Below are 26,693 nucleotides of genomic sequence, written 5' to 3' on the forward strand. Positions count from 1 at the left end.
TTTGCCCTTGGTTTAAAAACAATTCGAGTCGCATTTTGTTGTCCTTCGAAAGAACAACTTATTATCATAATGATGCAGAGTACCAAATACTAAGCAGTATTTAGTTTACATTACTTGACCTACTTATTTTCACTCAAAAGCAGTGTTAAAATAGAGTCAATATTCCCAGCATGCTTCTAAATTGGTAACTCATTAAGTTCCCTTCCACAATTCCCTCCTTGTGTTGATCAAAAGATCAACATTTTTAGTAAATGATCGTGTCCTCCGTAGAGAAGGGTGGTTTATAATGTAAGGGGAACGGACGTATGACAGTTCCCTGCGTGTTATGAGCTGGTAGCAAGGAGGCAAGGTAGCTCGGGCTGTTCCCGTGTTAGTACAATAAAAATATCTTGCGCAATATTAAAACAGTAACCATACGACAATCAAGATTACAATGGCGATTATAATCCAGAACACAATCCTCTGTTCTGACGATCCTACCATCCAAAGCCAAAGTCCCATCCCTCATTTTTGTGTAATCTTGTTACCGCTCTACGAATGTGATCCACCACGTTATCAATCTTCTCTGAGTTATCAGGGATGTATGTGCAGCAGTCACTGCCAATCAGGGCACAAGTACCTCCCTTGTCTGCTAACAAGAAATCAAGGGCCATCCTATTCTGTAGGGCAACTGCTCTTATAGCAACCATCTCAGTCTCTATTTGGTTAACAGCTTCCGCAGTGTCATTAGCTACCTGCTCAAGAATGTCTCTTAATTCGCGTAGGTCGTATGCATGAGCGGCTATTCCTAATGGTGGCATCATAATTCCCAGCATTTGTGCCCATGTCATAACACTGCGTGTCGTCCTGTGATGGGGATGGTCCTTTAGTTGTTGGACGTGATGTACATAAGGGACTACGTATCCCAAATAGCAGGAGCCCTCCCAATTTTCTGCTAACCATGGGTACGCCTTGCGTCCACAGATAAAGTATGTGCCGTTATATGCGGTCAGGTTTCCTTTACAATCAGTCATCATTAGTCGAATCGGATCCCCTCCCCAGGGGCCTCCACTAGTACGGTTTTCAACCGCTGACCAGTCAAAGATGAATAATCCTTTTACTGTAAGGCGGGGCATAGGGGGTTGCCAATTCAATGTCTGGTCACACTGGCTGTGCCGACTGGGTAAGTCCCAGATGTTTTATGTTTCCTAAAGCATATGCTACCCTTTGGGACTCCAGTATAATTGGGAAGGATCAAACAGGGCGGCTGGCATGTCACATTAAATCGAGGCCACAACCATCCTTTAAACCTATCCAGGCTCCTGTGCCTGTTTTAACTTTGGTTCTGTTACGGTGGACGGAGGTTCAACTGCAGAAGCTTGTAGTTGTGGCTGCTGTTTGAGAGCCACTTTTTTGCTATTTTATCAGCAAATCTATTGCCGCATGAGACTTCATCGTCTGCGGTAGTATGCAGTTCACACTTTAAAACGGCTCTCTTACTGGGCAGCTGAACAGCATCTAGTAAATTTCAAACCAATTTAGCATGTTTAATCGGTTGGCCGGAGAAGTTATGAATCCCCTGTTTTTCCAGAATGGGCCAAAATCATGTACTGCCCCAAAAGCGGATCGGGAATCAGTATAAATATTGACTGTTTTATTTTTAGCTAGAATACATGCTTTAGTAAGGGCAAACTATTCGACCGCTTGAGCAAACGTTCCCGAAGGCAGAGCAAAAGCTTCCACTATCTTGAATGGAGTTACTATTGCATCGCCGGCCAGGAGCGTCGTATCATTTGGCCGGTTTGCTGACCCATCGGTGAAAAAGGTGATGTCTGGGTTTTCTCGTGTGTGAATCAGGTCAAGAGGATGTGGTGGCCCAACCAATAGTAAACAGTCATGATCATACATATGTTCTGCTTCCGAGGGCACGGGCAAGAGTGTTGCAGGGTTGACAGCTGACGCTCGCTTGTAGGTAAAGTTGGTTTTCGAGAGAAGAATTACTTCATACCCAGTGAGTCGAGCAGTACTAAAATGCTGCATTGCTGATGAATTAAGCAGCAGCAAAACTGATGATTTTTTTTTCTACTATGGCCGCTGTGGCTGCTGCTGCTCTTAGGCAATTTGTCATACCGCTCACCACACCGGGTAATAGGCAAGGGGTCTTTTCCCTCCTCAATGCTCCTGTACCAGGACCCCTTTTGCAAATCCCCCTGCTTCATTCACATAAAGAGTAAAGGGCTTGGCGTAATTAGGAAGCCCCAAGGCAGGGGCGCTAATCATGGCTTGCTTCAAATTCCGAAATGCTTGCTCCCTCTCTGGGGTCCAGGTAACAACTGAAGGGGCATCCTGTAGGGTAGCCGTGCGCAGTACCGCGTCCATCTCCCTAAAGTCCGGTTTCCACTGCCTGCAATAGCCCACCATGCCGAGGGAGGTGAGGGTCTCCTTTTTTGTACGCGGAGTTGGAACCCTTGCTATAGCCTGTATTCTTTCAGACCCAAGCCTCCGCTGTCCTTGCTGAAGCTGAAATCCTAAATACTGAACTGTCTCCTGGCAGAATTGCAGCTTCTCCATGGAGGCCCTATGCCCTCTTTTTGCCAGATGTGATAATAACAAAAGGGTATTCTGTTGATAAACTAGCCCTCCCTCTGAGGCTATCAATAAATTACCATCATATTGAGGGAATGTTGATCCTGCAGACAACTGGCACTCGTCCAAGTCTCTTTTAACACTGTTAATTCCGATATGTAAAGCTAATAGATATTGACTTTCCGGGTGCAATGGTATGGAGAAAAAGGCTGAGAAAGTATCCGTTGTTGGTGGTATAGAAGACAAAATGACATTTGTGTCCGGCACCAATGGAGCAATAGTGATAACAATGTTATTGATGGCTCTGAGATCTTGCACAAACAACCACTCGTTGGGTCTTCCTACCTTTGGAATGAGGAGTATAGAGGTGTTACAGGGGCTTTGTATTCTCTTCAGCACCCCTTGCTGTAATAGTGCATTGATCACTCCCTCTATCCCTTTCTCTGCTTCCGGTGCCAAGCTGTATAGTTTTAAGCAGGGCAGGGCAACGTTCTTCTGTAACTGCACCCTATGCGCTGGGGCAGAATGTACTTTTCCAACATGGGGCGAAATTCTCCGGTATCGGCGCGATGTCCGCCGACTGGCGCCCAAAATGGCGCAAATCAGTCGGGCCTCGCGCCGCCCCAAAGGTGCGGAATGCTCCGCATCTTTGGGGGCCGAGCCCCAACCTTAAGGGGCTAGGCCCGTGGGGGACGAATTTCCACCCCGCCAGCTGGCGGAAAAGGCCTTTGGTGCCCCGCCAGCTGGCGCGGAAATTACATCTCCGGGCGGCGCATGCGCGGGAGCGTCAGCGGCCGCTGACGGCATTCCCGCGCATGCGCAGTGGAGGGAGTCTCTTCCGCCTCCGCCATGGTGGAGACCGTGGCGAAGGCGGAAGGGAAAGAGTGCCCCCACAGCACAGGCCCTCCCGCGGATCGGTGGGCCCCGATCGCGGGCCAGGCCACCGTGGGGGCACCCCCCGGGGCCAGATCGCCCCGCGCCCGCCCCAGGACCCCGGAGCCCGCCCGTGCTGCCTTTTCCCGCCGGTAAGATAGGTGGTTTAATTTACGCCGGCGGGACAGGCATTTTAGCGTCGGGACTTCGGCCCATCCGGGCCGGAGAATCGCAGGGGGGGCGGGGGGGGCCGCCAATCGGCGCGGCGCGATTCCCACCCACGCTGAATATCCGGTGGTGGAGAATTCGGCAACCGGCAGGGGCGGGATTCACGCCAGCCCCCGGTGATTCTCTGACCTGGCAGGGGGTCGGAGAATCTTGCCCATGATTTTTATGTTGGGCCCACAGATGTGCCAGTACCTGGGCCAGGATTGAAGGGAGCAAATGATGGCTCTCTCGGGGAGGTTGTTGTCTTTCAAATGTAGCGGGCCATTGCTCCTCTTTCCAGGTCACTTTGCCCTCCTGTTTGCCATAAAATTCTATCAGGCAATTTTGTCCGTCCATTTCAATATAAATCCCGTGTATTACTTTTTTTCTTTGGCCTCTTTGATCACTTCTCCTATTTGCTTTGCCTTAGCGGGATGTCTTACGGCCAATGTTAAATGGGGTTCTGAAGTTAAACCCATCCTAAAAAGGTCCCTCTGACTATGGGTCAACTGTACTAACATTCCTGATCCCACAACACCGAAAAATAAAAAGGAATGACATGCAATAATGTCTGTTGTCCTAAGTGACATTGCGCTTGTAAATTGCGTGCTCATCCTCACGAGCATACCAAGCCGTGCAATGGGACACTATATTCTCTCGTCTGGACTCTACCAGGTGTTTTAATAGCTGTGCCCAAGGGTCATTAATCTTTTGTAAGACTTCCTGCAGTTTAAAAAAAAATGTGTTTAACAGTGGTACTGCAAGGGTTAACGTTCAGCTGCCAGCAGAGAACACAGGCACAGAGCGATCGGGCGTAGGCTCAGAAGTTATTAAATTTTGCAGCTGATGAGCTAATATTTGAAACAGTTCTATAAACATTCCATTATCAATGCAATGTATTAACGCTCCTAATTTGCAGAGTGTCTGCCTGTCTAATAGGGTCAGGTGTCGCTAGTTGCGGTACATCCTTCCTGGGGGTTAAAGGCTTCTTGGTCCCTTGCATGATAGCCTTTTTCCCTCTATTTGCTAACCAGTGTTCGAGGGACACATTTCCTTCGTTCAAATGATTATCATTATTGGGAACCCAGCCCCTATTAATGCCGGCTGGGATCCCATCCTTCAAAGCAAAGATTTTAGAAGCAGCAAAACATCCCCTAGGAGGGGGCTATGAATAGCACACATTTAAGTCAATTTCCAATGATTGATTTTATAGGCATTAGCTATTCTTAGAGACGTATATTTTTTCTTTGTCAATTCAGAAAAGATCAACTGTCTGCTGAAATGGTTAATGTTTCCTGCAGAATCTAAGGGGCGGAAAACTTGGCATGATGCCATTTACGTTTTTTCACATAATCTAAAAATGTATTCATATTCAATTACTTTTATTCGTAAAGGCAGTTTATTTCTTTTAAACTGATCATAATTTCCAATGTTTCCGTTCATTAGAGAAATCTCAACAAAAATCACTTAAGTTATAATCTCGGACTCACACAGACAGACGATAAAAAATACAACCCACTTCTTGGGCGTCATTCTCCGACCCCCCGCCGGGTCGGAGAATGGCAATTGGACGCCGTGACTCCCGCCCCCGCCGAAGTCTCCGGTACCGGAGATTGGGCGGGGGCGAGAATCGGGCCGCGCCGGTTGGCGGGACCCCCCGCTCAATTCTCCGGCCCGGATGGGCCGAAGTCCCGCCCAGAAATTGCCTGTCCCGCTGGCGTAAATCAAAGCTGGTATTTACCGGCGGGACCAGGCGGCGTGGGCGGGCTCCGGGGTCCTGGGGGGGGCGCGGGGCAATCTGACCCCGGGGGGTGCCCCCACGGTGGCCTGGCCCACGATCGGGGCCCACCGATCCGCGGGTGGGCCTGTGCCATGGGGGCACTCTTTCCCTTCCGCCTCCGCCACAGCCTCCACCATGGCGGAGGCGGAAGAGACTCTCCCCACTGCGCATGCGCGGGAAACTGTCGGCCGCCGCTGACGCTCCCGCGCATGCGCCGCATTTCCGCGCCAGCTGGCGGGGCACCAAACGCCATTTCCGCCAGCTGGCGGGGCGGAAATCCCTCCGGCGCCGGCCTAGCCCCTCAATGTTGGGGCTCGGCCTCCAAAGATGCGGAGCATTCCGCACCTTTGGGCCGGCGCGATGCCCGTCTGATTGGAGCCGTTTTTGGCGCCAGTCGGCGGACATCGCGCCGTTGGGGGAGAATTTCGCCCCATGTTTTGACTAAAATTAATTGGTTAAACAAAACACACAGATTCTCACAGCTCACAAATATTAGAAAATCTGAATTCCCTTTCTCTCCAGGAACTCATCTGTTTCGCTTTGACCTTAATCTTCTATTTACTTTTACTCCCCTGGTTTTTTTTCCGAAAGGGGGTCAGCTTCATTAGATTCCTATGGGGGACATACAGGTTTTCCTGCCTCATTCCGTTGCTTTACGATTGTTTCTTTTCATTTTCTTACTCATTTTGACTCCCTTATCTGTCCTCTTTGAGGAGTTCACCTTCTTTCTCGCTCCGGATATCTTTACCGAGGCTGTGAGGGGGCGTCGAGTTTAATGCTCATCGTTCCTTCTGCAAAATACTTTAGAACATATATATATAACAATAATAACGACCGTGGAAATCATTTACAAATACTACAGGGAACGCATACTATCCTTTCACGAACCTCAAATTCTTTTTTTTTTAATGTTTGTCTCTAAGGCACTTTTTTCTTTCCATGCAGCTATCATTAATTTATTAATTAAGATAACTCTTCGAGCAAGAGTCACTGGGCAGTAATTAAAGCTGCCGAGCCGCAGACCCCCCTTTCAGCCGGGGTCGCGCTATGGCTCTCTCCCTTTCAGCTGAGAGAGTCCTGGTTAGAGATCTGTTTCGGGGTTCGCTTCCCATTAAATTAGGAAAACTGCAACGACTACGCTAACTGTTGAGGAAAAAATAGTCAGCACTTCGAGTTTTCGCAAAGGTCGTGGGCGGGATTCTCCACTCCCGCGCTGAAGTGGCCGCGCCGTCGTGAACGGCGTCGAAGTTCACGACGGCGCAAAACGGCCCCGATCCCGACCGATTCAGGCCCCGACAATGGGCTAGGATCGGGGCCGCGTCATCTACCTGCGCCAGGCCTTGTCACCCGCGTAAAGGCGCCGCCGCATAGATGACGCGGCCGGTGCCGCATAACGGGCGTCATCCGCACATGCGTGGTTGCCGTCTTCTCTAAGTCCGCCCCGCAAGAAGATGGCGGACGGATCTTGCGGGTCCATGGAAGGAAGGAGGTCCTCCTTCAGAAAGGACGGCCTGACGATCGGTGGGCACCAATCGCGGGCCACCCCACATTTCAGGTAAAGCCCGGTGCAGGATCCCCCCTCGCCCCCCCCCCCCCCCCCCCCGCAGCCCCCCCCCCAGCGTTCACGCTCACGACTGCAGCGACCAGGTGTGGACGGCGCTGGGGGGAACCCGCCGTTTTGGCCTGGCCGCTCGGCCCATCCGGGCCTCAGAATAGCGGGGGTGCCGGAGAATCGCCATTTTCGGTGTCTCCGGTGATTCTCTGGCCTGCGGCCTGCAGAACTCGACCGGGCCATTCCCGCCGCTTGGGAGAATCGCGGGAGGGCGTCGGACCGGCGTCCCCGGAAATCTTGGCGGCCCAGGCGATTCTCCCAACCGGCGTAGGAGTGGAGAATCTCGCCCCCTTTATTTAACACGAAGTTCGTGGTGGGAGTTAGAGTGACCACAGTCCTACTAAGTGTCCTCACCTTACAAGAGTACAGCAGTACTTTATATGGTACAATAAGCAATATTTACAAAAACGAGGCATTCCTTTGATAAGCGCAGAGACAGAAACGTGAGCAGCATTAAACAACAGGCCTTGAATTCCTAGCCTAAGAACAATAATAATTTTCTACTGTCAGCAACAATGTGCAGCTGTGCATTTGTTTACATGGTCTGACCTTCTGCCTATTACATGCAGAACTTCTTGACTGAAATAAAGCTAATATACCCATCATGCTTTGCCAAGTGCCTATTGCCATGAAATATAGTCAAGCAGCCGGTTAAGAAGGAATACAGGGTATTAAGGCAAATAACCCGCCAACTACAGTCCCTTCTACAAAAGGATTGTCCCTTTAGTCTGAGATTGTGCCCTCTGGTTCTAGTTTCTCCTACAAGTGAAAACATCCTCTCCACATCCACTGTATCCAGCCTCGCAGTATCCTGTAAGTTTCAATAAGATCCCCCCTCATCCTTCTAAACTCCAACGAGTACAGACCCAGAGTCCTCAACCATTCCTCATACGACAAGTTCTTCATTCCAGGGATCATTCTTGTGAACCTCCTCTGGTCCCTTTCCAAGGCCAGCACAGCCTCCCTTCGATATGGGGCCCAAAACTGCTCACAATACTCCAAGTGGGGTCTGACCAGAGCCTTATACAGTCTCAAAAGTACCTCCTGGTCTTGCATTCGAGCCCTCTTGACATGAATGCTAAATATAAATATGTGTACAGAAAGATGTCTTCCAACACCAGGTTAAAGTCCAACAGGTTTATTTTGAATCACTAGCTTTCTGGGCGTTGCTCCTTCATCAGTTAAGTGATGAGGTAGGTCACACAAACACAGCATATATACACAAACTCAAATACAGGAATCACATCAGTTTGTCTCTAATGAATTATCTCTGTGTATCTGCCATAGACGTCAGCTGTTGCTTCCTAACTATGGGCAATTAAATCTACCTGAATCAGGGGATTTCGTCTCTTTAAAGATTGATTAGTCTGTCAATTATCTCCAAACATTCCAGCTTTAAGTTCTTGTTTTTTTTTTGAAAATCAATTCTCCTAACATAATGTAATTAATGCTAATTTCCTGGCTAATACTGAGGCAAAATAACTGTTCACTGTGTCTGCTCACTCACTGTTGTTCCCTGAGTGAATGTTCTGTATCTATTAGTCACCTTATGTTTATCCTGAATATTTTTCTCAAATTCATCTGATTGCAAATACTATTTCATTTTGTATTTCTTGATAATTTACAATTTCATTATTCCTTTCCTTGCTGTTTTTTGAATTTGGTTTTTACCTGTCTATGACAAATCATAAATTTCTTTACCCGTCAGTCTGGCCTCAATAAAAGTCGAGATGGATTTGCAGGTACAGCATTATTTATTTTATTTGACTTGCAAGTCTGTCTCAACTCACAGTAGTACAGAACACATCCTGTCTTCTGCACTCCCGGAATCGAGTGAGTCTGTAGAACAAAGAAGTCTCTACTGATACATACAAATGGCATCAAGTTTCACATACACGATTCCCATAGGTCATCCGAAACCCCTCCTGACCTGGCCATACATCCTAATTGGCTAACTTCCAATCCCTTCCTCTGGCCCCCTATTACCCAGCATCCTTTCCCCCTCCGTAGCTGGACACACCTCCTCCTTGCTTTGCCATGCGGTCTGAAATCCTTTGTCTGTGAACTCACCAAAATGAGACTGGCCTATCTCTACATTACAGTAACTAATATCTCTAAAACAATTATTTTATATCACATTCGTCATTCCCTCCTTTTATCATTCCATGATAACCAAACTATTCAATCCATAGCTACGGTCCCTCATCTAAAAAGATCCGTCGCTGCATTTCCAATTCCTGTAGTAGCCCCCCTTCATCCGCTGCACCCTCATGGATTTTGACAGCCAAGATTTTCGGGGCGTTGATCTGTTCCAGTGCACCCCGCATTCTACCCATCACACATTTAAGGATGGCTAGGCCCACAAAGATGCAGCCGATAGCCACCACTAAATACATGGCCATATTTATCAACCAGTCCTTCCAACCTCCAAATCCCCAGTTACCCCAAGAGCCAGGATCCTGCATTCCGTCCAGGTGATCCCGTATGTGATCCATAAATTTAGTGATGTTAGCGGTCAAGTCTTGAACTCCCATGATACACTTGCCCTGTACTATGGCGCATACCCCACCCTCACGGGCCAGAAGATAATCAAGAGCATACAGGATCTGCATTGCAAACAACTGCAGCTGAGACAATTCCTTGGTTATTGCCCCAAGGGCTCCCAAGGTTTCATTTCCCAAGATGGTAAGGCCACAAATAAAATAATTCCTATCGCTGACAGCCAAGGAACCCCCCACACCTCCCAGTGTCAATACGCTCAGAATCCCCCATCCGGCTGAGTGGCCCCGGTTGGGTGCGAGAACCTGAGGTTTTTTCCAGTTCTCGCAGAATTCAGCTGAGACTGCCCGGCATGCTAACTGATTATGCAGCATCCACGCCGAGGGGCAGGGGACTGTGGTAGGGACTAGAGTCCCAATAGCAATTTGGCGGGGAAATGGGGGTGACAAAACATTGGTCACTGTGCCATTAAATAAAAAGTAGTATCCTTGTTCCGTGTGGAGACTAGCATCACAATCAGTATATCGGTTGCGTAAGGACCCCCCAGTAGCCCAGTTTATCCAGCTTTGAAACGCCCATTCGGGCCGCCTAGCAATGCGGAAAGCTCTAGTCCCAGCAGTGATATGGGAGACATTCGCCCAGCCACAAAGGAGCTGGAGGCCGGCGTTCAATGGAACGCAAGTGGTGTTATAACAAACGCATTGGCCAGACGCCTGGGTGATATGACACCTCCTGTCCGTACAGGTGGGAACAGACACGTTATATTCGTTTCCACCTCTACCAGCAAACAGCCGTATCCTTCACTGCGGAAACAATTCTCGTATGACCGGGAGTCCCTATTGGGAGTGAAGTGGCTAGGTATATACGCCCTTCACCGTTGCAGCCTATCATACTGTGAGTGGGGATTATCCCGAGGAAGGGGAAGGCAAATAGCCGGTGGTGCTGAACCCGGATCGTAAGGAAGAGTGACTTGCTCGGGCAGTGGCTCGGAACGCTGACAATGAGCCACCGTTTGGGGAGTGCCCCAAAGCGGTGAAACAGAAAATAACCTAGACACCGCTGCAGGGTTCGGGTAGCAGACAACCCGTCCGTGGCCATACAAGCGGTGGTAAATCTGGGAGAAGAGATTCATACTACCCGGGTTTTCCTCAGTTTGGCCTCTAAATGAATGAAGTGTATCTCCTGATAACCTATGTTCTAGTTGTACTCCCCTTCTCACACGCTCCGCCCTCTCTCTAGTCCGCCTCTCTCTCCCACAACCTCTTCCTACTCTCTCCTGATGGTCTGATGTTACCTTTATTGCACCAATCTTAACACATCCAAAATCAAATTTACATGTGCTCCAAAAACAAGGCAATGTCCATGTAATGTTCCCTTCCCATCGCCGGGACCGGTGCAATTGCTTCATGAGTCCTGCATTGTCCGTGAACTTGATGACCTTCCATGAGTCGATACCATGTCCTCGTATATGGGAGCAGCGAAGAACATCACCTTTGCATAAATGAAATGTCCTTGTAGTTTGGTTGGGGTTACAAATGTAGATAATATTCCCCTTTTCCATGTCCGTCGCCAATAACACTCCAAGCGAAGTGAGGCCGAATATCGCACAGACGGTGCGTAGCCACCCCATCATGCTCCACACCTGTAAAATAGCACTGGAGAAGGGAGGCAGGTTAATCTGTCCAAGAAAATGAGGCCCGTTATCAGAACTCAACTGAGCTGGTATACTGTACCGGGGAATGATTTCCCGCATCAGAACTTTAACCACAGTAGCAGCTTTATTATCGATAGTCGGATACGCCTCGACCCATCTGCTGAACACATCCACAATGACCAAAACATATTTATAACATTGACACCTTTCCAACTCAATGTAATCCATTTGGAGCGTCTCAAAGGGACCACTGGGCAACGGGGTTCGCCCCATACCACAAGGGATACCTTTTCCGATGTTATATTGCTGACAAATCAAACACCGAGTGCTGATACTCTGGACCAACCCCTGCATTTCAGGGTGCCACCAAGTGTCCAGCAACAAATCACTAGTCCCCCGAGCCCCACAATGAGTTGCAAAGTGTACACATTCAGTGACCCATAAAGCCAGTACATCAGACATACAAGTCTGATGTGCTGGCGTGGTCCATAAAGAGGAAACAGAATCATATGTACAACCTAACCGTTTCCACATTTGTTTATCACTCTCAGGAGCGTCCTCCTGTAACCTTATGACATCTTGGATGGTTGGCATTGGCTTGTCAGAGGCAGACCTATTTATTGCAGAACGTTTAGTCTGACTTAACATTTTAGGCACCATCACTTTGCGCGGCTGTCCGCGCTGCACAATCTGCTTGTTTATTACCAACGTCGACTGGGGTCTTACCGTTTGTGTGGGCAGCGCATTTAATGACGGAAATCTGCGCGGGCATAAGGAGGGCCTGTAGTAGGTCATTAACTAATCCCCGGTGGGATATTTGACAACACATAATCATGTCAGGTTGTTCTGACGAATTACCACTCAAATCGTCCCTTATTGTGGTAGTTTCCTGAATCAAGGCTAAACAGTCGTGGCCAGGTGCGTCTTCATGGACAGGGGGACCACTAAGAAAAAAGACTGGATTGATAGTGGCACAGTGTTTAAATGTCAGACGTGGATTGTTCAAAAAGTATATCTCATACCTATTCTGACGAGCTGCGGTAAGATGCTGAGTCTGCAGTTGTCTCAGTAGTGTGATGACCAAGTGGGAGCTATACACCCTAATATCCTGTTGGAGAATGAGAGCATGTAACGGCTGTGCGATGGCATTGATTGAACGTAAATCTTGTACTAATCAGTACTGGTCTGGCTTGGCTGGTTTAGGCACAGCAAGTATGGGGGTGTTACATTCTGATTGGCAAGGGACCAAAATACCCTGTTGCAACAGCTCTCGGATTAATTTGTCTATAGACGGGGCTGCAGTCGAGTGTTAATCGTTTCAGGGACCTCAAAATATTTTATGGCAGTGCCGTCTGGCGTGACTTGAAGTGCGTACACTGTTGGATCTGAATGATCCACTGCCCTACTTACCATAGGTCCCAGATCCCTGGCATGGTACTGGTCGTGGACCTGACGTGTAATATGAGGGCTTACCGTAGCTGACTGTGGCCATAAATGTGGTGGTATTGTAACAAAATCGGCTGTACCTTCTTTTCCCGTGACTGTAGCTGTAACTTTGACTGGCCATTCGGTCCCAATTAATGGCCGGTATTTGTCCTCCAACTCCCTGTTTTGTCCAGTTCTGTCATAGGCCAGGGTAACGGGATGCAGTGAATGTTCAATGTCTAACGTCCACCACTGGGAGGTGATCGAAATATAGCACTGTTGTCTCATCCTCCATGATTGAACTGTTACCCCCTCGTCTCTGCACTCTAGCTGTAGCTGGAAGATACACAGTAAATCTCGGGCCAACAAGTTACAGTCCAATCCAGTAGTCACTACAAACTGATGATCTGCAGACTTATTCTCGTAAGTGACTGTCACAGGTTCAGAAATAGGATACTCACACGCCTGTCCTTGGAACCCCGACAAATGCTGGGTGTGGTCAGATAGTGGTAGGCGAAGTTCTGATTGCAGAGAAGACATGGCTGCTCCAGTGTCGATTACAAATGAGTGATGTTGATCTCCTATCTGCAGAGAGATAATAGGTTCCATGTCCGATTGGAGAGTCCTTATGACTAAATTAGCTAGTCAATCCTGTGTTGGGAAAGGGTTTGCCTGGGAGAAGTCAGTGTATCTCGTCTATCCTCCCCTTGGTGGGTACCCCCTCCTTTGGGTCGGGTAGTCTCCTTCTGCTGCCTGTCTTTTAAAGGGGCATTCCTGTTGCCAGTGATCTGCACGGCCGCAATTAAAACATGCATTGCTCCCTCTATATCTGCCCCGTCCTCTTCTCCCAGTAGACCAATGGCCCCTCAGAGGGGGCGGCGGTTGTAAAGCTGTTGGTGCATACGGTGGGCCATAAAAAGGAGCTGAGGGTCCCTTTGGGTGGGTTTGATATCCTCCCCTCGCTGATCCACCCACCCAAAGTCACAATATTGGGGTTCCAGCTGGTAAGCTACCGTTTCTGCCGCTTGTTGAGGTCTCAGATCATCCTTTTTCATTACGTACTCAGTCTTAATCTTTGTAACTGAGCCTCCTTCCTGGCCTACACCCCCCTACCAATAAAATCTGACTGCCCTTGCCATCTGGGAAGGGTCGTTCTCTGTCCAATTCATGTTATTACATTTCACAGCAGTAGCCACGGAAGGTGGTAGGCAACGCATTAACACAACACAATATTGAGGGGAATTCTGACCATTTTGATATGGCAAGTCGCCTGACTGCCCATGGTAGATTTCATTAAAACGTTCCAGAAATTCCTCTGGCTCTTCAATCTTTTTAGGTTTGAGGTCTAAGATAACAGAAATATTTATGGGCTTTTGAAATGTGGCATTCAACGCATTCAGGATTTGTGTCTGTCTATCGTCGTCCAACGCATGGGCTTGCTGAAGTGCGGTGTGGCTAACATAATTCAAGTGATTAAGATGATTGAGGTACTCTGCTGGGGTTAAAACCTGCTGGACTAGGGCCCAGAGGTCCCTAGACTCAGCTTGATAAATTGAGATGGTAGTTCTCAGGGAATCCACGAAAGCAGCAGGAGATTTTTTTCTATCTGTGATTGTAGCCATAATAGCCATCATCTCACTGGGTGTCCATGGGAAATAAACATCTATCGTGGGCTGGGCTCCGGCGGTCACTGCGTCAAGGTTTGGTATCTTCCTAATCGGCAACTGTCTCCGAGTCTCACCAGGGGGCACTCTAGCTATTTCCTCTGGTTCTTCCAAGACTTCGACGTCCCTCCCTGTCACTAGAGGGAGCTCTTTCTCTTCAGAAACATCCCTTTCCTCCCCCTTTGTTCTCGAAGTTTGCTGTTTCCCCTTGGTCTGAAGGGATTTAGGCGGTATGCTTGATTGTTTCTGATTAGGATCAGGCACTTCTCTCGCTGTCCGAGATCGGGTCCTAGAGCTAACTGGGCTTGTGGATCAGAGCTCCTCTTCCCTCTTAGATCGTGAAGATGGTAAATTAGGACCCACGCTATCAACCAAAAGGGCTGGAGTGACTGGCATGATTGGAATCTGGGGAGCAGTGACTGGATATAAATTATTATACTCTGGTGGTTCTGGAATTAGTGCAGACAATGCTACAGGTGCAGTCGAAATCCTAGCCGACCTGGTCAAATTGTCTTAATCTTCATCTTCTGCCTCTGTCAATGCAAGGCCAGCCATTGAACTACGTAGCCCATTGTTTTTTTTTTCTTCACTAATTGGAATCCCCATTTTAAGGGCATTTTCTTGCCAACTTAATAACATGATCTTATCCCTCTCATGTTGACAATATTGTCTCCATAATCTAATTAACTCTTTTCATATTTTGGCTCTTTCTTTTTTTTTAATTATATATATATATATTTTTTTGCTTATTTATAACCAATGGCAATTTTTGCTCCATGGCAAAATTATTAAAAAGGTTCTAACAGTGTTAGCCGAATCAACAATATGAAATCCCATCAATTAAATTTCTAATCCCCAGACTGACCTTTGATTTCGTCGAGACGATCTTTCCGTACCAACCGTGAGTGACCAGACTAATAAGACGATAAGAAGAGGGGAAAAAGCAATGCGCGGTCATTTTCCAGCTATACATTGTGGGCCCCTTTTTCTCACTCTCCCTGTTCATAATAAGTCTAATTCTGATTTCGCGGTTGGTCAGAACCGTCTTGAGAAATCCCGGGTTTGGGGTACCAAATGACAAATCATAAATTTCTTTACCCGTCAGTCTGGCCTCAATAAAAGTCGAGATGGATTTGCAGGTACAGCATTTTTTATTTTATTTGACTTGCAAGTCTGTCTCAACTCACAGTAGTACAGAACACATCCTGTCTTCTGCACTCCCGGAATCGAGTGAGTCTGTAGAACAAAGAAGTCTCTACTGATACATACAAATGGCATCAAGTTTCACATACACGATTCCCATAGGTCATCCTAAACCCCTCCTGACCTGGCCATACATCCTAATTGGCTCACTTCCAATCCCTTCCTCTGGCCCCCTATTACCCAGCACCCTTTTCCCCTCCATAGCTGGACACACCTCCTCCTTGCTTTGCCATGCGGTCTGAAATCCTTTGTCTGTGAACTCACCAAAATGAGACTGGCCTATCTCTACATTACAGTAACTAATATCTCTAAAACAATTATTTTATATCACATTCGTCATCTACATCCCCTTTATTAACCTCTCCTTTGATTACATCAACTTGGTCTGTCTCTTTGTCTGTGATTTCTGGTTCATTCTTATCGCTGTTTTCCAGAGTTTTTCATTACTCGATGGCTGGTTCAGGTTTTATTGAGGAATATATGTGTGGAAGGGAAGTTAATGAGTTACCAATTTAGAAGCATGCTGGGAATATTGACTATATTTTAACACTGCTTTTGAGTGAAAATAAGTAGGTCAAGAAATGTAAACTAAATACTGCTTAGTATTTTGTACTCTGCATTATTATGATAATAAGTTGTTCTTCTGAAGGACAACAAAATGTGTACTCGAATTGTTTTTAAACCAAGGGCAAAACATTCATAGTTCCTCTTGCGTATGTTCCCAAGCTTTATCTCTTCAAAGTTGTTTATTTACACAAATATACTTGTGGAGAGAGAGTATTTCAGCTGCAAAGCCAAGGCACTGCACTCTGAGTTATGCAGTCAAAAACCATTATATTTATAGTGTGAAATAAACAACTTTGAAGAGATAAAGTTTGGGAACATACGCAAGAGGAACTATGAATGTTTTGCCCTTGGTTTAAAAACAATTCGAGTACACATTTTGTTGTCCTTCGGAAGAACAACTTATTATCATAATGATGCAGAGTACAAAATACTAAGCAGTATTTAGTTTACATTACTTGACCTACTTACTTTCACTCAAAAGCAGTGTTAAAATAGAGTCAATATTCCCAGCATGCTTCTAAATTGGTAACTCATTAACTTCCCTTCCACAATTCCCTCCTTGTTGATCTTTTGATCAACACCTTTTAGTAAATGATCGTGTCCTCCGTAGAGAAGGGTGGTTTATAATGTAAGGGGAACGGACGTATGACAGTTCCCTGCGTGTTATGAGCTGGTAGCAAGGAGGCAAGGTAGCTCGGGCTGTTCCCGTGTTAGTACAATAAAAATATCTTGCGCAATATTAAAACAGTAACCATACGACAATCAAGATTACAATGGCGATTATAATCCAGAACACAATCCTCTGTTCTGACGATCCTACCATCCAAAGCCAAAGTCCCATCCCTCATTTTTGTGTAATCTTGTTACCGCTCTACGAATGTGATCCACCACGTTATCAATCTTCTCTGAGTTATCAGGGATGTATGTGCAGCAGTCACTGCCAATCAGGGCACAAGTACCTCCCTTGTCTGCTAACAAGAAATCAAGGGCCATCCTATTCTGTAGGGCAACTGCTCTTATAGCAACCATCTCAGTCTCTATTTGGTTAACAGCTTCCGCAGTGTCATTAGCTACCTGCTCAAGAATGTCTCTTAATTCGCGTAGTTCGTATGCATTAGCGGCTATTCCTAATGGTGGTATCATGATTCCCAGCATTTGTGCCCATGTCATAACACTGCGTGTCGTCCTGTGATGGGGATGGTCCTCTAGTTGTTGGACGTGATGTACATAAGGGACTACGTATCCCAAATAGCAGGAGCCCTCCCAATTTCCTGGTAACCATGGATACGCCTTGCGTCCACAGATAAAGTATGTGCCGTTATATGCGGTCAGGTTTCCTTTACTATCAGTCATCAGTAGTCTAATCGAATCCCCTCCCCAGGGGCCTCCACTAGTACGGTTTTCAACCACTGACCAGTCAAAGATGAATAATCCTTTAACTGTAAGGCGGGGCACAGGGGGTTGCCAATTCAAGGTCTGCTCACACTGGCTTGTGCCGACTGGGTAAGTCCCAGATGTTTTATGTTTCCTAAAGCATATGCTACCCTTTGGGACTCCAGTATAATTGGGAAGGATCAAACAGGGCGGCTGGCGTGTCACATTAAATCGAGGCCACCACCATCCTTTAAACCTATCCATATCGTATCCAGCTGATCTCCAATCTAACATATCCTGTGTATCTTCATCATGCCCTGTGCGATTCCGTCGCAGCGCCCACTCTGCTCTCTCGTTACCAGTGAATGGGCTGGGTCTAACGGGGATGCTTTCCCCCGAGCATCTGGGAATTTGTGGACAAACCCAACAACTGGATTTATTTTTCCTCTCTGTGTATGAGTGAGACATGTATATTAAGGTGTTAGTATGCAGTTTACCCTCTACATGATGTTGGATTAATATGAAAATATAAAAACATCATCGCCGTCATTCTCTTCAGGTCAGCGTTTCGCTAGCACTCTCAAAGTTCTGTATGATGTAGTTTACACGAGTTGCGTGGATCCCATCTGGCTTTTCTTTTACTTTAACGGCTGTTCGGGTCGTTAGCAGCACTTGGTAGGGTCCATTTCACCTGGGAGATAAATAATCTTTGTTTAGTGCTTTCACACACACGTGATCTCCCGGTTTAAAGGGTGTGTATTTCCCTCTTTTGGATGCATCTGAGCCTGTTGCACCTTTTCATGTTTTATTTATTTATTTATTTTTTCAGCGGTTTCACACATGGCCTGGGCATATTTTAGTGATGCCTCATCTGCCCATATTTAGGCTACTGCTGCTGGAGTCTTTGGGGGTTTAGATCCAGTTGTAATCGGACATTCCATTAATATTTCATACGGGGTTAAACCCGTATTGCGATGTCTCTGATTTCTCAGGGCATACATCACTATGGGTCTGGCATCTGGCCATCGCAGCCCATTTTGTTGACACACTTTTGTTGCTGCAGTTTTAATTATTCCATCCGCCCTTTCCACCATTCCTGAGGATTGTAGATGATATGGTATATGCAATTTCCAATCAAATACCATGGCTTCTGTGAGGGCTTTGGTCAATTTGCTAGTGAAATGAGTTCCCCTGTCACTGTTAATACCCATTGGTGTGTCAAACCCAGGTATTATTTCCTTTAACCATTCTCTGCTACCAGAATATTTACCATTGTTCTCGCATCATCTCTTTTGGTTGGAAAAGCCTCTCCCCACCGGGAAAACATGTCCACTATCACCGATTATTCCTGTGACAAATCATACATGCACTTCAACTTCATCTTCACTCTTTGATTTCTCCTCTTGTCTTAAACCTGTGACTTTGCGACCTTGTTACTATACAATCCAGAAAAATCCCAGGATATTCGTCCGTTGTCTGATTTTCCACTGGCTTATCAACCACAGTAGGCATCACTCCCACCTGCGATCCAGCTATATCATTACCCAAGATAAACTGTATTCCTGGACAAGATAGTTTCTCTATTACTCCTACTACCACTTCACCACTCTTCACTGGACTTTCCAACCTTACCTTATATAATTGAACACTACTCCTCTCACCCTGAGTTCCACATATTACCACATATTCTTCCCAGACTGCATAACTCCTCATCCCCTACCATCAAAGATTGACTAGCTCCATATCTCTTAAAATTGTGACTTATTTACCTGCTCCTCCTGATACACATGAGTAAACTTTACCCACACAAGTAAATTCTTTAAAAAGGTCTGGCACCTTCTTATCAATCACCTCTTGATCAGGCTGTACAATCGTTTGCACCTCCTTCGCTTCATCTGGGTTTTCCTTTCCCACTTTAACAAACCCCACATCAGCCTTCCCAGTGCTTTTCTTCAACCACCAACACTGTGACTTTACATGGCCTAGTTTATTACAGTGAAAACATTTGAAACTTTTGACACTCTCCTTATTATCTTCCATTCGATCACCTTTACTTTTATCGCTTCAGTATTTCTCATGTCCCCAGTTTCTATCCCTCACAGGCTGAAACTGATGTCGGAAACTAAATTTTGATTTATGAACTAATTCATAATCATCTGCCATTTCTGCTGCTAGTCTCGCAGTTTTAACCCTCTGTTCTTCCCCATGAGTTCTCACTACATCGGGAATTGAATTTTTAAACTCCTCCAAAAGTATAATTTCTCTGAGACCTTCATACGTTTGTTTTATTTTCAAAGCCCTTATCAACCTATCAAAATAGTCTTGATAGCAAGCTGCTTTTAGCCAAGAGTGATGCTCCTGTAGAGAGGCTTGCTCCTGTGCCTGTTTTAACTTTGGTTCTGTTACTCTATTGATTTCCCTCTGCTTTTTGTCCTGCGATTGTATTTGGTTCATTTTTCTAAGTTCCATTCTTATTACCCTTAAAATCTGTTTTTTTCCCCCCTCAATCTGTTATTTTGTTTTTTGTCTGGGTAATGTCTTTCGCAATCATTATTTGTTGTGCTCTGCGGCGCCAATCAGACAGGCATCGCGCCGCCCCAAAGGTGCGGAATGCTCCGCATCTTTGGGGGCCGAGCCCCAACATTGAGGGGCTAGGCCGACGGCGGAGGAATTTCCGCCCCGCCAGCTGGCGGAAACGGCCTTTGTTGCCCCGCCAGCTGGCGCAGAAATGACATCTCCGGGCGGTGCATGCGCGGGAGCGTCAGCGGCCGCTGACAGTTTCCCACGCATGCGCAGTGGAGGGAGTCTCTTCCACATCCGCCATGGTGGAGACCGTGGCAGAGGCGGAAGGGAAAGAGTGCCCCCACGGCACAGGCCCGCCCGCGGATCGGTGGGCCCCGATCGCGGGCCAGGCCACCGTGGGGGCACCCCCCGGGGTCAGATCACCCCGCGCCCCCTCCAGGACCCCGGAGCCCGCCCGTGCCGCCTTGTCCCGCCAGTAAGGTAGGTGATTTAATTTACGTCGGCGGGACAGGCATTTTATCGGCGGGACTTCGGCCCATCCGGGCCGGAGAATCGAGCGGGAGGGCCCGCCAACCGGCGCGGCGCGATTCCCGCCCCCGCCGAATCTCTGGTGCCGGAGACTTCGGCAACCAGCGGGGGCGGGATTCACGCCAGCCCCCGGCAATTCTCCAACCCGGCGGGGGGTCGGAGAATGTCGCCCCTGATCTCTGTTCCTCGTGCCTTTCTTTGATTGGTTACGTGCCCCTCTCAATCTGCAGATAGATTGTTTCCACATGTGGATTGTTTCCAAGGCTACGGGAGGAGGTCAAACAGGAGATAGCAGATGCTCTGAGGTTGATTTTCCAATCCTCACCAGACACAGGGGAGTTACCGGAGGACTGAAGGAATGCAAACGCAGTTCCATTGTTTAAAAGGGGATCGAAGGAAATGCCAAACAATTACAGGCCAGTTAACCTTGCGTCGGTGGTGGGAAAATTAGTAGAATCAATCCTGAGAGATAGGATTAACTATCACCTAGAAAGGCATGGACTGGTCAGGGATAGTCAGATTTGTTAAAGGATGATTTTGCCTCACAAATTTGATTGAATTATTTGAGGAAGTGACAAGAGGGGTTGATGAGGGTAGAGCAGTGGATATGGATTTTAGCAAGGCATTTGACAAGGTCACACATGGCAGATTGGTCAAGAAAGTGAAAGCCCCATGGGATACAGGGCAATGTGGTAAACTGGATCAAAAGTTGGCTTGTAACAGGGAATAAAGGGAAATGGTCGATGGTTACCCTTGCAATTGGAAGGTTCTTTCAAGTGGTGTTATATTAATGATTTGATTGTGAGTGTGGGGAGCATGATTGGGAAATTTGCAAACGGCACAAAGATTTGCCAAGTGGTGGCTAGTGTTGAGGATAAGATCATGAGCTGCATGGAGAGGGTGAATGCATTCAGTCTTTTTCCCAGGGTTGGGGAATCAAGAACTAGAGGGCACAGGTTTAAGTTAAGAGGGGAAAGAATTCCTGGGAACCTGAGGAGCAACCTTTTTACACAGAGGGTGGTACGTACGTGGAATGAGCTGCTGGAGGAAGTGCTTGAGGCAGGAACATTCATAGAATCATAGAATTTACAGTGCGGTAGGAGGCCATTTGGCCCATCGAGCCTGCACCAACTCTTGGAAAGAGCACCCTACTTAAGCCCACACCTCCACCCTATCCCCGTAAACAAGCAACCCCATCTAACCTAAGGGCAATTTATCATGGCCAATCCACCTAACCTGCACATCTTTGGACTGTGGGAGGAAACCGGAGCACCCGGAGGAAACCCACGCAGACACGGGGAGGACGTGCAGAATCCGCACAGACAGTCACCCAAGCGGGAATAAACATTGACAACATTTAAAAGGCATTTGGACAGATACATGGATAGGAAAGGTTTAGAGGGATATGAGCCAAATGCAGGAATGGGGTTCGCTTAAATGGGCTTTTTGGTTGTCATTAAGCAGTTTTGGCGAAGGGCCTGTCCCCATGCCGTAGATTCTATGATTCTATGATAGCTACAATCTCCAGAACGATATACATGGATCGGTGGAGTGGGTGATAAAGTGGCAGATGGAATGAGGTTGTGCATTTAGGGACATCAAACAGTTATAGGGAGTACACAATAAATGGGAATATACTAAGAGGGGTAGGTGAAGTGAGAGATCTTGGCGCACAGGTAAACAGGTCCCTAAAGGCAGCAGTTCAAGTAGACAAGGTTGCAAAGGAAGCAAATGGAATGCTCCCCTTCATTGGCAGAAGTCTCAAATATAAAAGTAAGGATATAATGTTGGAATTGTAGAAAACACTGGTGAGGCCACAACTGGAGTATTGTGTGCAGTTCTGGTCACCACATAACAGGAAGGACGTTATTGCTCTGGAGAGAGAGCAGAGGAGGTTTACAAGAATGTTACCAGGCCTACGAGGAGAGATTGGATAGGTTGGGGTTATTTTCCTTGGATCAAAGAAGGCTGAGGGGTAACTTAATTGCGGTGCATAAAATTATGAGGGGAAGAGATAGAGTGGACAAAGTAAAATTGTTTCCCTTGGTGGAGAATTCGAGAATACATACATTCCCTGGGGCGTAGTGGGGATATGAGGGAGAACGTTTTTACGCAATGGGAGTCTGGAATTCGCTGCCCGAGTGGGTGGTGGAGGCAGAGACCCTAAACTCTTTTAAAAAGTACCTGGATCTGCAGCTTAAGTGCTGTCAGCTACAGGGCTATGGGCCGGGTGCAGGATTGTGGGGTTAGAAAGGGCACCTCGGTGTCCGCGGGCTGGCATGGACAAGATGGGCCAAATGGGCCTTCTGTGCTGTAACTTTTCTATGGTTCTAGTATTAATAATTGTGACTGAGTTGGGGAAATTGAGCAACTATCTCACACTCAGAAAGTAGCCTTGGGAACAGTCAAGAGTTTTCACTTTCTCTTGTTGCTGATTAGGGTCTGGTTGGATGTTCGAGCTCCACGGGTTTCTGCTGCCTTCTCAGTGCCTCAGTTACTCTCCTAAAGGGTTTATAGACCATGACAGATATCACCGTCCAATCCTACCCTCATCCAATGGGTAACAATCCAATGTTTCTCTTATGTAACTGTTGGCACTGCGATGGGGTGCATTTCCCATCATTTAACATTGGGGACATCATTACAATAAATTAACACATAATGATCAGGCCTCTACCCCAGAACCATCCCCCCCCCTCACCCCATCACAAAATCCATCCGCGGCGGAGAGACGGTGACATGGCGGGAATCACGTCAGGCCTCTGAAGGCGCGCACCTGGCCAGCTGACCTCCCGGGAGAGCCCAGTTCAAGCCTGGTTACCGCCCGGGCACCCCCTCTGGCACTGTCCGAGCACCCCTTGGAACTATCCGAGCACTTCCAGGGCACCCTCTGGCAGTGTTATGTGGGGGGCGGTGTATGTGCCTGGAGTGCCCACATAGTGCCAGAGGGCTGTGTCTTCTGGGCAGTGCCAGGGTAATGCGGAGTAGTTCCAGGGAGCAGTGCCAGAGATTTCCCGGGTAGTGCCCAGATTGTGCCGGGGGAACCAGGGTAGTGCAGGGATTTTCCGGATAGTGGGTGCCCGAGTAGTTCTGAAGGTGCCAAGGGGGGTTCCAAGGTGAACTGGGTTGATTGCTTTGCAATGGCGGCCCTTACATATGGTACCTCAATCCTCACGGTTACAATTTTCTGGCGGGTCGGTAGAATCAGAATCAGAGGCTCCCCGCCACTGATACATCCATGGAACCCGCGACGTGAACTTTTTCTCAAAGCGCTGCCTTGTACAACGGAGAAAGGCACCATTGCAGCACAGTAGCACAGTGGTTAGCAGCGCCGCCTCACAGCTCCAGGGTCCCAGGTTCGATTCCCGGCTTGGGTCACTGTCTGTGCGGAGTCTGCACATTCTCCCCGTGTCTGCGTGCGTTTCCTCCGGGCGCTCCGGTTTCCTCCCACAGTCCAAAGATGTGCGAGTTATGTGGATTGGCCATGATAAATTGTCCCTTAGTGTCCAAAAAGGTTGGGTAGTGTTACTGGGTCACGGGAGGGTGGAGGAGTGGGGTTGGGTCGGGTGCCATTTCCAAGAGCTGGTGCAGACTCGATGGGCCGAATGGCCTCCTTCGGTACTGTTAATTCTATGATTGCCATGACAGCTTCAACACGGCTTTTCCCGCCTGACACCAGCCTTTGCCGTTATTGGGGGAAATCCCAGCCAATGTATCCACTCACTGAACCGGCTGGAGGGCTTCTCCTGAACTTATAAATCCAAACATTCTGCCCCTTGTTCATCCCAATCACCATCCGGAGCACCATTCATCCTCCAAAATCCAAGGTTTGGAATTTCTCCTGGACCTCTCGGCCTCCCTTCCATCCTTCCAGTCTGACCAATCTTCCGGCCTCTCTTGCTCTTTGTGGTTTTTCCGCTCGGTGACCTGTCCCGCTCGCCGGATGAAGCTTTTTGGGACACGCAGGGTCGCTGCTAAGTGGCACCTTGTGGGTTAATGTGGGTCTGGCAGAAACCTGCCAAACACTTCGCCGGGTGACACAATCTCATTATTTTGTTATCATCTGAACGTTTCCATCCCTGGAACCTTGAACTGAAAGCAGCTAAATCTCATCATGAGCTGTGAAGCGGCCGAATTAAACGTCAGAGCAGTCCCTCCAGCAACAACACTCTCCTACCTGCCTACTTTACCTTTCCGCTGGCATCTTTGTGAAATGCCAACCTTAAAATAAATTTTTATATTAAACACTGACATTTTGCAATGAATTAGTCTGGCATTACCAAGGAGGACGCTGTAACCTCGCTTGGCAGCTGCTTGTTTTCGAAAGGGCAGAGAGCTTATTTGTGAGTGTTAAATTCAGATTTAGCGTGTGAGTGACAGAGAGGGAGAGAAAGGCAGAACAGTCGGAGAGTGACTTCAATAGGACCCCAGTCGCTGCCCTCTCCCCCTGCTCATTGCTGCGACGTTGTCCTTCTGTTAAAGAGGAATTACATTTGCCTGAATTGTCACACAGCGTCTCTCCATTATATTGTCAGAGGGATCATTTAGAGCAGCACGGTAGCATAGTGGCTAGCACAATTGCTTCACAGCTCCAACGTCCCAGGTTCGATTCCCGGCTTGGGTCACTGTCTGTGTGGAGTCTACACGTTCTCCCCGTGTCTGCGTGGGTTTCCTCCAGATGCTCTGGTTTTCTCCCACAGTCCAAAGATGTGCAGGTTAGGTGGATTGGCCATGATAAATTGCCCTTAGTGTCCAAAATTGCCCTTGGTGTTGGGTGGGGCTACTGGGTTATGGGGGTAGGGTGGAGGTGTGGGCTTGGGTAGGGTGCTCTTTCCAAGAACCGGTGCAGACTCGATGGGCTGAATGGTCTCGTTCTGCGCTGTAAATTCTATGTTTCCCCTCCACCCTCCTCCCTTCGAGAGGTAACCACTGCTGTGTCGATCCAGGGTGGACGCCCACCCCTGTAACGCAGGAAAGCTTGTTATCCTCATCAGGATTGTCCTAGATTCTCTTGGAATTACAGATTAGTCGTCTGGAGACTGCTGCGAGCAAACTTGGGAGATAAACCTCTCCGTCTGGGGTCATAACAACCAACAGAGCCTAAAGTGCTCAAAGCACACTCTCCCTAACCTGCAAAACCACATGAGAGACACGTACCTGTATTAATATTAGACTGGATTAGATTAGACTGCACATGGTGTACTGTGTGCATGTCTTGTTGCTCTATTGTGAAGAGGATATAGAGACACTGGAGAGATGCAGAGAAGATTTACAAGGATGCAACCAGAAATGTGCGAATTACACATCAGAAAAGGATTGGCAGGCAATATCTATTTTCTCTTGAAAGAAGGTTGGGAGGGAGTGGGGGTGGTGACCTAATAGAGATCTTAAAAATTATGTTTTTAAGAGAGTGGAGTGAATGAGCGGGCTTCCCTCAGCCCACGCCGGGTCAGAGAATCAGCGGGCTGGCCGGCCATTCGGCCCATCGAGTCTGCGCCGCACTGACACCGGTCAGTCGATTCGGCGGCATTGGCGCCGGCGCGGTCGGGGGCCGCTCTACGCGGCCCTCCCTCAGCGATTCTCCGCCCGGGGTGGGCCGAGTGGCCGCCAAAAAATCCCGAGTCCCGCTGGCGCCGTCCACGTGTGGTCTTAGCTGGCGGGACCTTGCCGTGCATCCTTTCGAGGCGGCCTGGTGGGGGGGAGGGGGGGGGGGCCCGACCCCGGGGGGGGGGGGGGGCCTCCGCTGCGGCCTGGCCCACGATCGGGGCCTACCGTTTGGCAGGCCGTTCTCTCGGGCTGGGGGCCTCTTTTGCTCCGCGCTGGGCCCTGTAGCCCTACGCCATGCTGCGTCGGGACCGGCGCGGTGAAGGAAGCCATCGAACCGGCCCCACTTCACATGTGCAGACCCGCGGCACCCATTTGAGGCCGGTATCGGCAGCTGGAGCGGCGTGGGTCGCTCCAGAGCCGTGCTGGCCTCCTGTAGGGCTCGGAATCGCTGCTCCTGGGGGCCTGTTGACGCCGTCATGAAACACGACGGCGTTTACGACGGCGTCAACACTGAGCCTCAGGATTAGAGAATCCCGCCCAATGTTTCCTCCTGTGGGTGTTTAGATCCACATAGAGGCTGATAACATTTAAAAATATTACCAGTCATTCGTTAAAAGAATGACACATCAAGATTTCATGCTTTGAAACTTTTATTGTAACAACTGACTATAA

The sequence above is a fragment of the Scyliorhinus torazame genome, chromosome 25, assembly GCF_047496885.1.
Source record: "Scyliorhinus torazame isolate Kashiwa2021f chromosome 25, sScyTor2.1, whole genome shotgun sequence".
Taxonomy (NCBI): Eukaryota; Metazoa; Chordata; class Chondrichthyes; order Carcharhiniformes; family Scyliorhinidae; genus Scyliorhinus; species Scyliorhinus torazame.